The following is a 13,806-nucleotide window of genomic DNA, read 5'->3' as shown; positions in this document are numbered from 1 at the left end:
GATCTTTTTCCACTCAACACATTTCTCAAGATCCTTTCCTTTTGGATGTTATCCCTTCTGACATTGTTTCCTCTTTTGCTTTCTTAGGCCTTTATTGTGTCTCTGGATCTCAAAGATGCATGCCTTCACATTCCCATTCATCCTGTTTTCAGGTAATTTTTGTGTTTCTCCGTCATCCTTGCATTTTCAGTTCTTTGCTTTGCCCTTTGACCTTTTTACTGCCCCAAGGGAATTCACCAAATGCCTCACTCCTGTCTTTGCTTTTTGCAAGCTTCAAGGTGTTCAGATTTATCCATACATAGATAATATGTTTATTCAAGCTCCTTCTCCCAGCAGTCTGCTACAGGAGCTCCAGTTTATCACTTGTCTTTTACATAGTCTGAGGTTCACCGTAGACCTCCAAAAAGCAGTTCTGACACCTTCCCCGAATCATGTTTTCCTCAGTTGCAGGCTTCAGTCAGTTTCCATGCTGGCCAGTCTTTCTGTCTCCATGGCTGTGTCTCTTTTACTCTTTTTCCAATCTCTTCTTCCTCTGTCCTCTCTCATGGTGAGGGAATTTTTTGGTTTGTGGGATTTGTGACTTCCACCATTCCCTGCTTCCTCTTGCCAGGCTGCATATGAGGAAACTGCAATGATACCGCACATTTGTGTGGCTTCAGCATTGCCACCCTTGGAGTTCCCTGTTCCTTTCTCACCTCAAGCTGAGCATCCGTGATGGATTCTTCAACTCTCTTTTAATCCAGGGCTTCCTTTTCAATCTCCAATTCCCACTCAGGAGCTTTTCACAGATATCTCTGACTGGGGGGGGGTGCCTCTTGTGGTCCCCTAAAGGTCCAGGGTGTCTGGTCTCCTCGTCAGAGTTCAGACCATATCAACATAAAAGAGATGACAGTTCTTCCTGGGTCTGCAAGCTTTTCATTCCCTCTTTCATCACTGGCACCTCAGATTTTTCTCAGACAGTACCACAGTAATGTAGGTCAACATGCAAGGAGGCTTCCTGTCTTCTTTGCAGACTAGCTCTTCAGGTCTGGGATCTAGCTATCCATTATCACGTGACTCTTCAGGTGGTTTACATTCCCTCAGAGCGCAATCTCATGGCAGATTCTTTGAGCAGGTCCAGAACACAAGCACACAAATTGATGCTTCACTGAGATGTGATCCTGGACATGGTCCATTGCTATTCTCTAGTATAGCTTTTTTTCCACCCCTCTGAACAGACATCTTTCTCTGTTCTGTTCCGACTCCCAAGTCCTCTGACTTGGAAAGTGGATACTCTGTCTTTTTCTTGGATGGGGATGTTTCTACCCCCCCTCCACTTCCTGTGTTGCCATGATTTCTGCAAGAGATTAGGGAAAACTTTACCAAAATCTTGCTAGTGACTCCCTTTTGGCCCAGACAGCATTGGCTCCCCCTTGTTTCACAGTTGACCAAGGGCAGTAACCACAAGTTACCTCACCGTGTGGATCTTTTCACAGAAGACAAGGGGTCTCTTGTACATCCTCGTCTGACCACTCTTTTTTCTTGAATGGGGATGTTTCTACCCCCCCCCCTCCACTTCCAGTGTTGCCATGAGTTCTGCAAGAGATTAGGGAAAACTTTACCATAATCTTGCTGGCGACTCCCTTTTGGCCCAGACAGCATTGGTTCCCCCTTGTTTCACAGTTGGCCAAGGGCAGTAACCACAAGTTACCTCACTGTGTGGATCTACTCACAGAAGACAAGGGGTCTCTTGTACATCCTCGTCTGACCACTCCTCAAATGACAGTATGGGTGACAAATTTTTGATCCCATTTAGCTCTTCTTTGAGGAATTACTTTGGGTTCTGCAGGACGCCGGGAAATGTACTACCAGAAAGTAATATTGCTCAAATGGAAAAGATTTTGTCAGGTGTGTCTCACACCATCAGGATACCTTGTTGGTAGAGGTTCCTCTGGTTCTCTCTTATTCATGTGATCTGCTCCATGCTGGGTTGGCATATTCTTCAGTTATGGCTCACCCGTTAGCAGTTTCTGCTTGTGTGCCCTTGAATTCTACTGTGGCGTCTAGGTTTGAGATCAAGCAATTCCTTAAAGGCGTCCTTTATATGAGGACTCCTAGGAAGCCCAATCTGTCTTCTTGAGATTTCAATTTTGTAGAAAAATTGACCCAGAATCCTTTTGAATCTGTTTTTCAGCTTACAACATTGTACTTGAAAGACTATTGTTCTGTTGGCTCTTACTTCAGCTAAGAGAAAGACTGTTCTCCTTTGGCCTCTTACAGCTGTAATGGCTATTCCTCTCATTAGTTTTTCATAGAAAGAGGGTGTCTCTTTGAACTAATCCTTCTTTTATGCCTAAGGTGGCCATGAGTTATCCCTCAATCAGTTGATATATCTTCCTTCATTTTTTCCTTCTCCACAGTCTGCCAGTGAGAAGTTTCTTCACACCTTGGATCTGAATAGACAGGTCACATATTATTTAGATAAAACTAAAGTTATTTGCAAATCTGAGTAGCTTTTTGTTTCTTTTCATCTAGGGATTTTGGGTTTGTCTAATTCTAAGCAAACCATCTTCTAATGGATTTCTAAAGCAATTTTCTTCTGTTATTCCTTTTATGGCAAATGTCTGTCCTGATTAGTAAAGGCAAATTCAGCTAGGGCAGTTGCTTCCTCTGGTGTATTTTTTCAAGGGTCTGGATATCAATTCTAGCCTTGAGGCTGCTACTTGGTTCTCTGTTCAGACTTTCTCTAAACAGTACAAGTTGAATGTTATTTCCAGGGTCAGAGCAGGTTTTACTAGGGGCATTCTGCAAGGGTTTGTGGTACGTGTGTGCCTTCCTCCTCCCAGGCTTCCTCTTGAGTGCTTATACTCTTCTTGGGTAAATAATACTCCAATAGTGATGTGGAAGGACATAGTACATTTATGTAAAATCTTACCTTAACATTGGTGTCTTGTTCACTGTTGCAGTAGTCTCTCCCTGCTTTCTTATGTCCTTAGTCTTGCCCTGGGTTTTACTTCCCTTTTGGGGGGAGGGGCTTCTCACGTCTTCCATTGTTATTATTTCGTCTGAATGCACATTTAGTTCTTTATTTATTTTTTATATTTGTTGACTGGGAGTAGTCTGAATGAGCTACAAAAATAGCCGTTTTTCAGAGGAGGCCAGGGGAGAAAAGCTCCAGAAACATTAAACAAGAACAAAGTAAAAACAACTACAGAGGCAATTACAATTTATGCTGATATATGCACCATTATATGAGTTATAATTATTTAAAAGCAAAACATTAATAATGCAGGTAATGAGAGACAGACATATTCATACAGCCATGTAGTGTTAGTTCCACATAAATATTGGTTGGTTATAGGAGGTGAAGAAGAGGGGAGGTATATAGGATTTTGGCTAAGGGAAAGGAAAAGGAAGTTAGTCCGAGACTGATATGTAAGGACAAAGGAGGAAGAACGTGGACAATTAGTGAGGAAGTTTGTATATGGGGAGATAGATTATGGGGGATGTGTACAGGGCCAGGACCAGAAAACTTTTAGGTGATCCTTTACAGCCGATTTAAATTGTTTGGGTTGAGTTATTAGTCTAATTTGAAGTGGAAGATTGTTCCAAGCAATGGTAGGATGATAGGTATAAAGGTTGCTTCCCGTTTTAGTTCTAGGTTTGTAGATGACTACTAAGTCTTGGTCAGAGCTGTGGAGTGATCTAGTGGGGGTGTAGTGGGATATGCAAGAGGATAGACTAGGACAATAGAAAGGTTGATATAGAATAGAATGTATAATTTGAAACTGAGAGAGAAGAAGCAGGTTGGGTAGTTCCAGCCAGTTTAAGTGTTTTAGTGAGACACAGTGATGAGTTTTATAAGTATGTTTGGCAGCGAAACTGGCTATCTTGTTATATGTTGAGTTAAGTTTAGCAAGGGGTGGAGCATTAAGGTTTGTAAGGATTTGTGATCCATAAAGAAGACTAGGTAGTAGATAGGGTTACTTTAGCTTTGTTGGTAAGAAACTTTCTGTTTCTGTAAAGGAGGCCTAGTTTTTGATGAGTCTTCTTAATGTGCAAGTCAAATTTAAGTTGATCATTGATAGTGACACCTAAGAGTTTGGTGCTAGTTTCAGCTACTATTGGAGTCTTATCGAGAGACAGTATAGTAAAGATGGGTACGATTTTTAGGGAGAAAGAGAAGTTTTTTAGGGTTTAGGATTAATTGGTCTTTGGATAGCCAGGTTTCGACTGATGTAAAAGCATCTTGAGTTTGAGAGATGAGACCTGAGGGAGGGTCAGAGATGGTGATTACAGTAGAGTCATCAGCTTATTGTAAAGAGATGACAGAGAGCAGGAAGTGTAGAGTAGATTATTAAAAATATTAAACAGCAGTTGGACCCAGGACGGAACCTTGAGGTACACCCATTTTTATGTGAAGGGAGTGGAGTGCTGAGAGCCATTTCACTGATCATGATCGTTCAGAGAGATAGCTGGAAAACCAAGTGACAGTAGCGGGAGAGAAATTAGATTAGTTTATTCAGAAGTAGGGAGGGTGAGACGGTATCAAAGGCTTTAGAAAGATCTGGGAATAGACAGCAGACAAGTTTGTTGTTATCGCGAACTAGAGCTATAGTGTTTGTAAAAGAGATCAGAGCAGTACCTGTACTGTGTTTAGGACAGGATCCATCCTGAGTACAATTAAGTAGATCTTCTTGTAATAAATATTGCAGTGTTTGCTTGTGTATGTATGATTCAAGTATTTTAGAGAGGGGGTGACAGGATGGCTATAGGTCTGATGTTAGAGATTTCATGGGTGTTTCCTTCTTTATGGATAGGTAATGTGAAAAATTCTTTCCAGATAGATGGAACTTTAGACTCCGTGATAGAGCGGTTAATTAAGATAGATACAGGAAGGGCAAGTGCTAGATGGAGGAAAAAGGAAGGAATATTATCAGCAGAGGTTGAGCGTGGCTTTAGTCTAGTGAGTAGAGATTTAATGTAAGTTGTAGAAACAGGTTGGAAGAAAAGGGTTTAGAGCAGTTGGAACATGAAGATGAAACTGAGTGATTGGAGTCTGTAGGTAGATGGTTTGTACTGACCATCTTTGTAATGTATTCTATAAAGAAGGTATTAAAGATAGTGACAGTGTCTTCTGGTGTGTTATTTGGGTGGGAATTGGGGGAAGAAGGATTCCCAGGATGCAATATGTGGTTGATTGAATTGCAGAAATTCTTAGGATTAGATCTTAGAGCTGTAGCAGGGTTGAGGTAAAATTCCCTTTTCTCCTCAGAAAGGTGTTTTTTAGTCTGGTTTCCAAGTTCTGTATACTTTTGCCAGTCAGAGGGGAGTTTGTATTTTATCCAAGATTTTCACAGCCTGTCCCGCTTTCTCATAAGGGTGTGGGTTGTCTTAGAGAGCCATGAGGATCTCTTGGACTTTATTCTAATCGTGCGAAGTGGAGCAAGAGAGTTTAGTATGTCAAGAAAGATAGTGTTAAATGATAGAACTGCTTCATCTAGAGTGAGCTCCTTAAGATGGGTCCAATTGATTCTGGAGAGAAGTGTGTTAAAGGTACTAGGGTAGAAGTTGGATAGTTTTCTGCAGGTTATGTATCTATGAGGTCTGTTAGTATGAGGAGTAAATCTAGTAACTTTTATAGGGGAGTGATCACTAAGTGAATTGGGTAAGGTTTCAGGGTTATGATATAAGTTGGGATCAGAAACTATCATCCATTCAATTAGAGTGTTAAGAGTTTGTGGGTTATTGTAGTGAGTAGGTTCTGATATTATTTGTGTAAAGCCATGTAAGTTAATATGAGAGGTAGAGTGTGGGTCATTTAGAGCTAGCCAGTTTATATTTACATCACCAAGGATAATAATCTCGTTTGAACAGTGTTCAGTGAGATGAGAGAATGTTCTCTAGTAAAGAGATGGATACTACTGTGATAGTAGTAAAGTTGGTAAGTTTAAGGTTTGCTGCTGCAATTTCAGCTGGAGAGAAAGATGGGATTGGTTCACTGAGATATGAGAGGGTTAGGTGGTTAGAGTAGATAATAGCAACTCCTCCCCCTTTTTTTCCCTCACATGTTTTCCTCTTTGTCCCTGAGGGTATTCTGCCCCTCCTAGGGGGATTTTTCAGTTCTGAGTGTTTGCGTCCATGCATCACCTTTATGGCTTATGTCTTGTTCAGGGAGCACACGTGACGCACAGTGCCTGTAAGAGCTGAAGGCTTTGGGAAATTGACTGGACATTGGGCTGTCCTTGGCAGGAGATCTGTTAGGTGAAGAATAGTGTAACAGTGAAGAGGAGGGCATCTACTGTTATGGTAAAGTTTTACACAATTGTACTTTTTTTATTTAATGAAGACATTCAAGTTTTTGTTTCACAAAATGATTGCGAAAGTAGAGATTCTGTTCCCCCCCCCCTTTTTCTCAGGTTTTTGATTCATGCTCTTATGAAAGTAGGGTTTCTGCCAGTCCCATTGAAGGATTCTTTTTTTTCAAAATTTTCAGAATTAATCATTTTTTCAGGGGGAAGATAAATTACTTCCCACTGTCTCTGAAGTATTATTATTTATTGCAACTTGATTTTTGTGAACCTACACCCATTATTCCAGTTCTTTCAGCATTAGAGGATGTGTTAAAGCGTGTAACTTGCTTGACAGACATCCTCCTGTTTCCAAGAAAGTAGACAGAGTAAGAAACATAATACAGCCTTACACGTTTTTGTATGCTAATCCCAGATCTGATGCATCAGATATTTCTCAGAGGAACCCAGCTATTGCAAAACATCTCATTAATACCAATTATTTCCCTTTTGACAAGGATGGAAAAGTTTTCTATAGATTTGAGGAAAAAGTGTGTTCGCCTGCAACACTAATTTTGTGAATTTTCAGATGTCATATTATTGCATCTGTTTTCTCTGCTGAGATTAAAAATCTTTGTAACTCTGTTGATTCTGTTTCTTTGGTGGTTGCCCTTTGCTTGAGATGTGCTTATAATTTTGCTGATGCAACTTCCAGAGCTGGTGCCATTAGGAACTTTTATGAGGTGTGCTTGGTTGTGTACTCAAAACCTTCCTGAGCATGTTAAAGTTGAAATTTTGAATTCTCTCCTAGACAGGGAGTTAGTTTTGGACAATCTGCTCCAGAGGTCCCTACATTCTGACGAGAGAGGAAAGCTGAGTCAAGGAATTTCTCAGATTTTTTGGCCTTCCCTCTCTATAGTTTGTCAAGGGGTTTAAGTAGATGTTTAAAAAGCAATGGGAGAGAGGTTCCTAAAAGAAAGCTCTAACCCTCCCCCAAACAAAGGGCAGTCAATGAATGGCTATCTGCTAGACTTCCTTCTCCTTCCCACCCCTGGCAAAACTGCAATCCTTCCCGAAAGCCTGCACCTTAATTTCTGTCATTGTCAACAGACTAGTTTCAGACAGTGGGTTCTGAAAGTGATATTTCAAAGTTACAGATGGTGGTGGGAGTCTCTCCCTCCTTTCCAGAGGATTCCCCTCATTCATTAGATCAAGAATGTTTGGTGCCAAATAAAGAAGATTCATTGGAGTCATTTCTAGATCTTTCATTTTTAAACCAGGTTGTGGTAGTGACCAAGCTCAAAATGTTACCCATCACAACTTGTTACCACTCTTTCCCTGTTTTTTGGTGACCTTAGATTTAAAAGATGCTTATCATAGCTGAACGGAGGAGGGACAATGACCACAATTCTGATCTGTGATATATAACAATAAGTATCCTGTTTTTTTGCTTATTTTTACTAGTTATTGCTTATTCTAACAATTTATAATACTTTTTTATTGTCTGCTCCCTACTATTTTTTTACTGTATTTTATTGCTGTTAACTAATCTGCACTATTGTACTGAACTTGTCTGCCTTACAGGATCTGGTAAATCACTTTTGTTAATGTCACACTGTAAAGCTTTTTTATGTATTTTCACTGTGTAGGGTTGCCACCCCTCTGTTTCCAGAATTCAAATTGATTCTCCAGTAGTCCAGAAAACACTGTACAAACTCCAGTATTATATTTCAAAAAAGTGAACAGAATATCGGAGTTTGTAAATCGGCTAATTTGCTATGCTTTTTTACAGAAATGCATAGTAAATCAGCCAAAGGCAGGCATTGGGAATGGAAAAAGTGGGCATTCCCCACCAGGTGATGTCACAATGACGTCACAAAATGGGTGTAGTGTGGGCGGGAGAATGGGTGGGGGTGTGTGGGGGTTACTGGTGATGTGAGGGGTGTGGCCTTACTCCTGTTTTAGCCACAACGAGAGGTGGCAGCCCTATCACTGTGTGAAAGATATTGACTGGAAATTTTCTCTATTTGTTAAGCATCTGTTTGTTCTGATTTCCTGCCAAGGAATGTATCATATAACTGATTTGTTTGCAGTTAAAAGCATTCTCTAGAGTTCCCTTGCTCCTTTATCTGTTTAAAACTTTCATTTAGTGTCTCATTGCTGTTTTTCTGCTGTGATAAACATTTCTGTAGTGTTTTCTGACTAAAATAGTGTAGCTAGTAGCTGTAGCATAGTTTCCCACTCTTCCTCCCTATTGGTGTCTTGTTTGTATACTTGGTAGCTTTACAGTTGCCCGCCCCTACTGTAAATTTGATCTGGGACACCCCTCCCAGTGCAGTGTCATTAGCTCATTCTGCCTAATACAGAGAGAACATTTGGGAATTCCAACCCCCTTAGTTTCTTGACCTTGAATTGTCTTCTTCCTCCCTTTTTACAAAAAAAAAAAAAAAAAAAAAAACTTTATTCAGCTACTTTTACAGTATTTATATTTCCTTGTCTTACTCTTATTACTACTTCTTGGTTTTTCACCTGCGTGTTCTCTAAAGTGTTCAGTTGCATCCTCTCTTCTGCCTTTATTACTGCTTGTTTTTAGCCTGTTGTTATTTTAAGCCTCTTAGTTTTGGTTTAAGCACCTGTGCTTTAGGCCTACCCCTTAGCTCTCCCTGGCCTCTCTCCCTCAGATTCTGACAAGTATGGATGGACAATTTCCTATGGTTTTTCCTGCCTGCCTGGTTGATATGGAGATCCTGAGACAGTGTAGCAACTGCCTCATATACACGGACAACCATCTACTACTACCACCTAGGAACACAATTTGTGAGAGATTCTATTAGTTAAAGAAGCTAGAGTGTATGCTTTCTCCCTCACAAGCCAGTATATCTGGTACTGAGAAGGTTGTCAACACAATCACTATGCCTCAAACACCACCCACGACTACACAACACACATCCACATATGCAGACGTTCTCAACAAAAACAAGCCCAAAGAAAGGAGGCTTCGGATGCAAAAACACACGAGAACTCCACAACCCTGCCACCACATACCATGCATAGTCCACACACCAGTGTCTCGGAACCACTAAGGGCTGACCATAAATCCAACATATTAGTCACAGGAGACTCCATTGTGAGACACACAGATGTCCTCTCACCAGCCTGAATATGGAAAGCCACGGTTAGTTATTTGTCAGGTGCCAGAATCTGCCATATGACACTCACTCAAGTTTCTCAACAACAGATACTGTTACGACTCTGTCATAGTCCATGGTGGCTTGAACAACTTGAGACGTACCTCCCTGGACTATATGAATAGAGACATAGTTGAGCTCGCTGAATATGTGCCCCAGGCAGGTATGTACCTAGCCTTACGTAGCATTCTTCCTTCACCCAGAATGATGCCTCAATGCAAACAGAAAATGACTGAATTTAACAATTGGTGTAGTTTCTGATGTCATTCCAGGGAGATCCAGTGCCTGATAGCCTGGGAAGATATGATCGACAGACCACGATGCTTTGATAGAGATGGCCTGCATCTGTCTCACTTGGGCTTCAGCTTCTGGCAAAGACTCTTACCTCCCCCATAGTGCCTTTTTTAGGAAAAGTCATGAGGTCGATACTACCAACATAAAAAAAAAAAACACAAATTAAAGGTCATGCTGCTAAACGCCTGGAGTCTAAACATGAAACTGTACTCATTGCAAGCATTCTTAACCCTGGAAGATGCTGACATTTGTGCAGTCACAGACACCTGGTTCAAAGCTGCAGAGAGCATCCCAGCCTTACCTGGTTACTCATCCTATCATACATTCAGACACCAAAATGTGGGCAGCAAAGCCAAAGGAGGGGGAGTTTCAGTATATATTAAAGACACACACCTCCAGGCTGGTCAAACAGTATGACGCACAGCAGACACTCCAGTGCAGTTAACCATTGACAAGACCCCTGTTCAAATTATAGCTAGCTACAGGCCCGAAATTTGACTCAAGATGCTCACTGCACCTATCTGTACCTCTTCAAATCTATCAAGATTAACCCTTTACCCTGATCCTGAGTAACTTTAATTACCCAACCATAGACTGGAAAAACTACTCATGCCAGAACTCAAATTGCCAGAGATTCTTCGCTTTTATCAGTGCAAATGCCTTGGAACAGCTAATCAATACCCCCTTAAGAGGTGATAATATCTTGGACATGGTATTAGCCAACAAGTTACCACAGCAGCACCCCTACGGTGTCATCCTCTGTGGTAAGATCCGGCCATAAAGCGGTCACTTTTAAAATCACCATCTCCCCTGACCTGCCTCTAGCTAGGGTCATACAAAAAAATCTTCTCCAAAGCTGATTACAACCTCCTTGAGGGATGGTATAAACAGCTTCACAGCCCCCTCCCCCACTGTAGGAACTGACACCAATGTCCATATCTACACTAAAGTACTATACGATCATTTATATAGATGTATGGAATCAGGAATACCTGACAGAAAAAATCATCCTCTCCAAGGAAGTATAAATCTGTCTGGTGGACATCTGCAGTAAATAAACTGTATAACAAAATGAAACAGTTGCTGTCCCGGACCAAGAAGGAGCAGGTGCCCAATTGGGAGCAATTTGTCCTTAGCCTGAACAAGCAAATAAGAGCACTAGTGAAATCCTGTAAAGCCAACTTCGAGTCCAAATTGGCCACTTCTACAAGAGACAATCATAAGGCCTTCTTCACATATGTCCGCACTCTCAAAGGAAGCTCCCAGATCTGTTCAGGACTGGTGGTCAAGGCCACCACATACAGAAATGCTGTAGATAGTCAATCTACTGGCTGACAGATTCAGTGAAAACTTCTCCCCTCTGCTCCCCCATCAGTAAATCAGAACATCCCCAGTACCTGCCCCTCCATCCCTTATCTCTAGGGAGCAGGTCATCACTGTCCTCTCAAAGGCACAAAATACAGCCTCCATGGGACCTGATAACATTCCAGGCTGCATCCTACATGAAATCAAGCATGAACTTGCAACACCATTATGCACTCTATTCAACCAAAGCCTGTGTACCGGCTTTGTCCCAGCTGAGTGGAGGCCAGCCACTGTCATCCCTTTACACTAAGGTGGAGCATCCACCAATCCAGAAAATTATAGACTCATGAGCCTAACTAGCCTGATCTGGAAGGCTATGGAAAGGATTATCGTGGACATTATTAACAGGGACATTGGCAACCTCCAAACACTCAACCCGACACAGTTTGGCTTTGTCAAGGGGGGGGGGGGGTCATTTCTGTAAATCTGCTGGACTTCTTTGAGACAGTCACCAAAGCCATGGACAAGGGGGAAGACAGTGCACACTGCCTACCTTGAGCTGGCTAAAGCCTTCAACACTGTTCCCCACTCGGGAATAGTAGATAAAATCTCTCAGCTAGGCATCAATCCATATGTTACCAGATGGGTAGCAAACTGGCTCCCTGATAGAACCCACCTAATCAAAATAGGGGAATCCACCTCAAGCAGTAGACTTGTAACGAGCGGCGTACCCCAGGGATCAGTCTTGGGTCCTCTGTTATTCGGGATATACTTCTCTGAGGTGCAGGCCAAAACCAGTGGGCTATGGTTGACTAAGTTTGCAGATGACTGCAAGCTGGGTGCAGTCATCAGTTCCCCAAGTGATGTGGACGTCCTCCAAGAGGGTCTCACTGAAACAAATGACTGGTGCCAGAAACATGGCCTCAAGCTGAATGTCCAAAAAATGCATCATAATCCCCTTTGAGGATAGTGACGTCCCCACATATTATCACACTAATAACACATGCTCTAGGGATCTAAACCTCACCACAACAATAAATAGGACATGCTGGAGGGATAGATTCCTGTCCCAGAGACTTCCCATGCTTTGGAACAAGATTCCAATCTACATTAGGTAGAGCTCCACGCTAACACTCTTCAAGAGAAACCTTGACGAGTGGATGGGAAACAGAAAGTTTATCCCGGGGATCACTTCAGTGACTCTGCTGGACAGAGGCACAGGGAATTAATCTAGGGGAGCGGCGAAAGCCAACACATTCTAACTAGGCTTATAAATGCCTTTGGGCAGATAGCCTAGTACCTACCTATGAACCTAAGTACACAATCAGTAGTGAGGGATTTGGGTACACAGGTTGATAGCAACTTGACTTTTGACCACCATGTTGCTTCCATTATATGGAAAGCTTTCTAAACGGCCCACCTCATAAGTAAGGGTATCTCAGTTAGGGACAAAGAGGTCATAACATCCCATTATTCTTCCATTATAAGGCCAGTTATTGAGTACAGCACCCTCTTCGGCGTGTTCCTCGCAAAGCACATGCAGCAGCTGGAGAGACCACAGAGGTTCCTCATCAGGAGAATCCAGGACTTCAAACATCTATGCTACACAAAAGCCCTATCCCTCTACTCAGTTTCATACAGACTCCTCAGAGGTGACCTTTGTCTGGCATACAAAGCAATCTCAGACCGTTCTTTGATGGGACTGCTGTATATCTGCAAGTCAAGCTCCACTCGAGCAACTTGTACATGCGACCTCAATCTGGTCTGGGATATCAATATAACTTGTTGACAGGACAGATTTCTGTCCCAGAGACTCCCCCATCTGTGGAATAGACTCCCTCTCCAGATCAGTCAGAGTATCTCATTATCCCTTTTTAAACCCATCCGGGATAACTGGATGGGAAACAGAAAATACACCTCTGGGAGTCCACCTGTGTCCCTGCTGGACAGGGCTTTGGGTGCTAACTTGTTTTAACATGGTCTTAACTCTTGGCTAGGCTTATAAGGGCCTCAGTGCCAATCGCCTAGTAACCTGCTATGAACCTATAGTCCTATAGCTTGAGTTCAGACATTTCTGATGGTTTTCTGTGTCTGGATCACACTATCAGTTCTCTGCATTACTCTTTGATCTATGTGCTGCTGCAAGGAGAAAATACATAAGTCTTGTTTCTCTCTCACAGGATTGTTTTCCTATGGTGCCTTCAAGATAACCACAGTTCAAAGAGCTTTTCTTCCACAGGAGAAAAATCTTTATTGAGATCTATTTCTGAGTTTTTCCTCCCAGATTACTGTATAAGACTCATAATTTCTCAGGATTCTATGTCTCATGAAATCTTTGAATTCTCAAGATTCCTGTGGCAAGACACCACATTAAAACAATTCAGTAGTACTTAAAATAAGTATGATCCCAACATCAGCATCCTGTGAAGTTCTGGATTTCAGTTTTGGGGGTTGTGAAAAGGAAGATTCTGTGGTGGAAAGATCAGATGCTCTGTAGTCCTGTCTCACCTTCATTCTTACATATGGGATCGGAGCTGATCTTCAGCTCTGACTCTGCCTATTTACAAGCTGGAAGACTTTTGGTTAGCTCATGGCTAGGTAGGTATCCCATGGTGCACCAGTACAATCCCCAGATCTCGTTTGCCGCTTCGACGAGTTCGGTTGTGCTTCTCTTTGGCTATGGCTAAGTGTTGCATTTTCTTCTGTTTTTACCAAAAAGTTTGGCTTTAAATAGTTTAAAATAGTTAAAA

This window comes from Protopterus annectens, chromosome 5.part1 (assembly GCF_019279795.1).
Source record: "Protopterus annectens isolate FY-2018-M chromosome 5.part1, PAN1.0, whole genome shotgun sequence".
Taxonomy (NCBI): domain Eukaryota; kingdom Metazoa; phylum Chordata; order Ceratodontiformes; family Protopteridae; genus Protopterus; species Protopterus annectens.
This window is presented reverse-complemented; position numbering follows the sequence as displayed.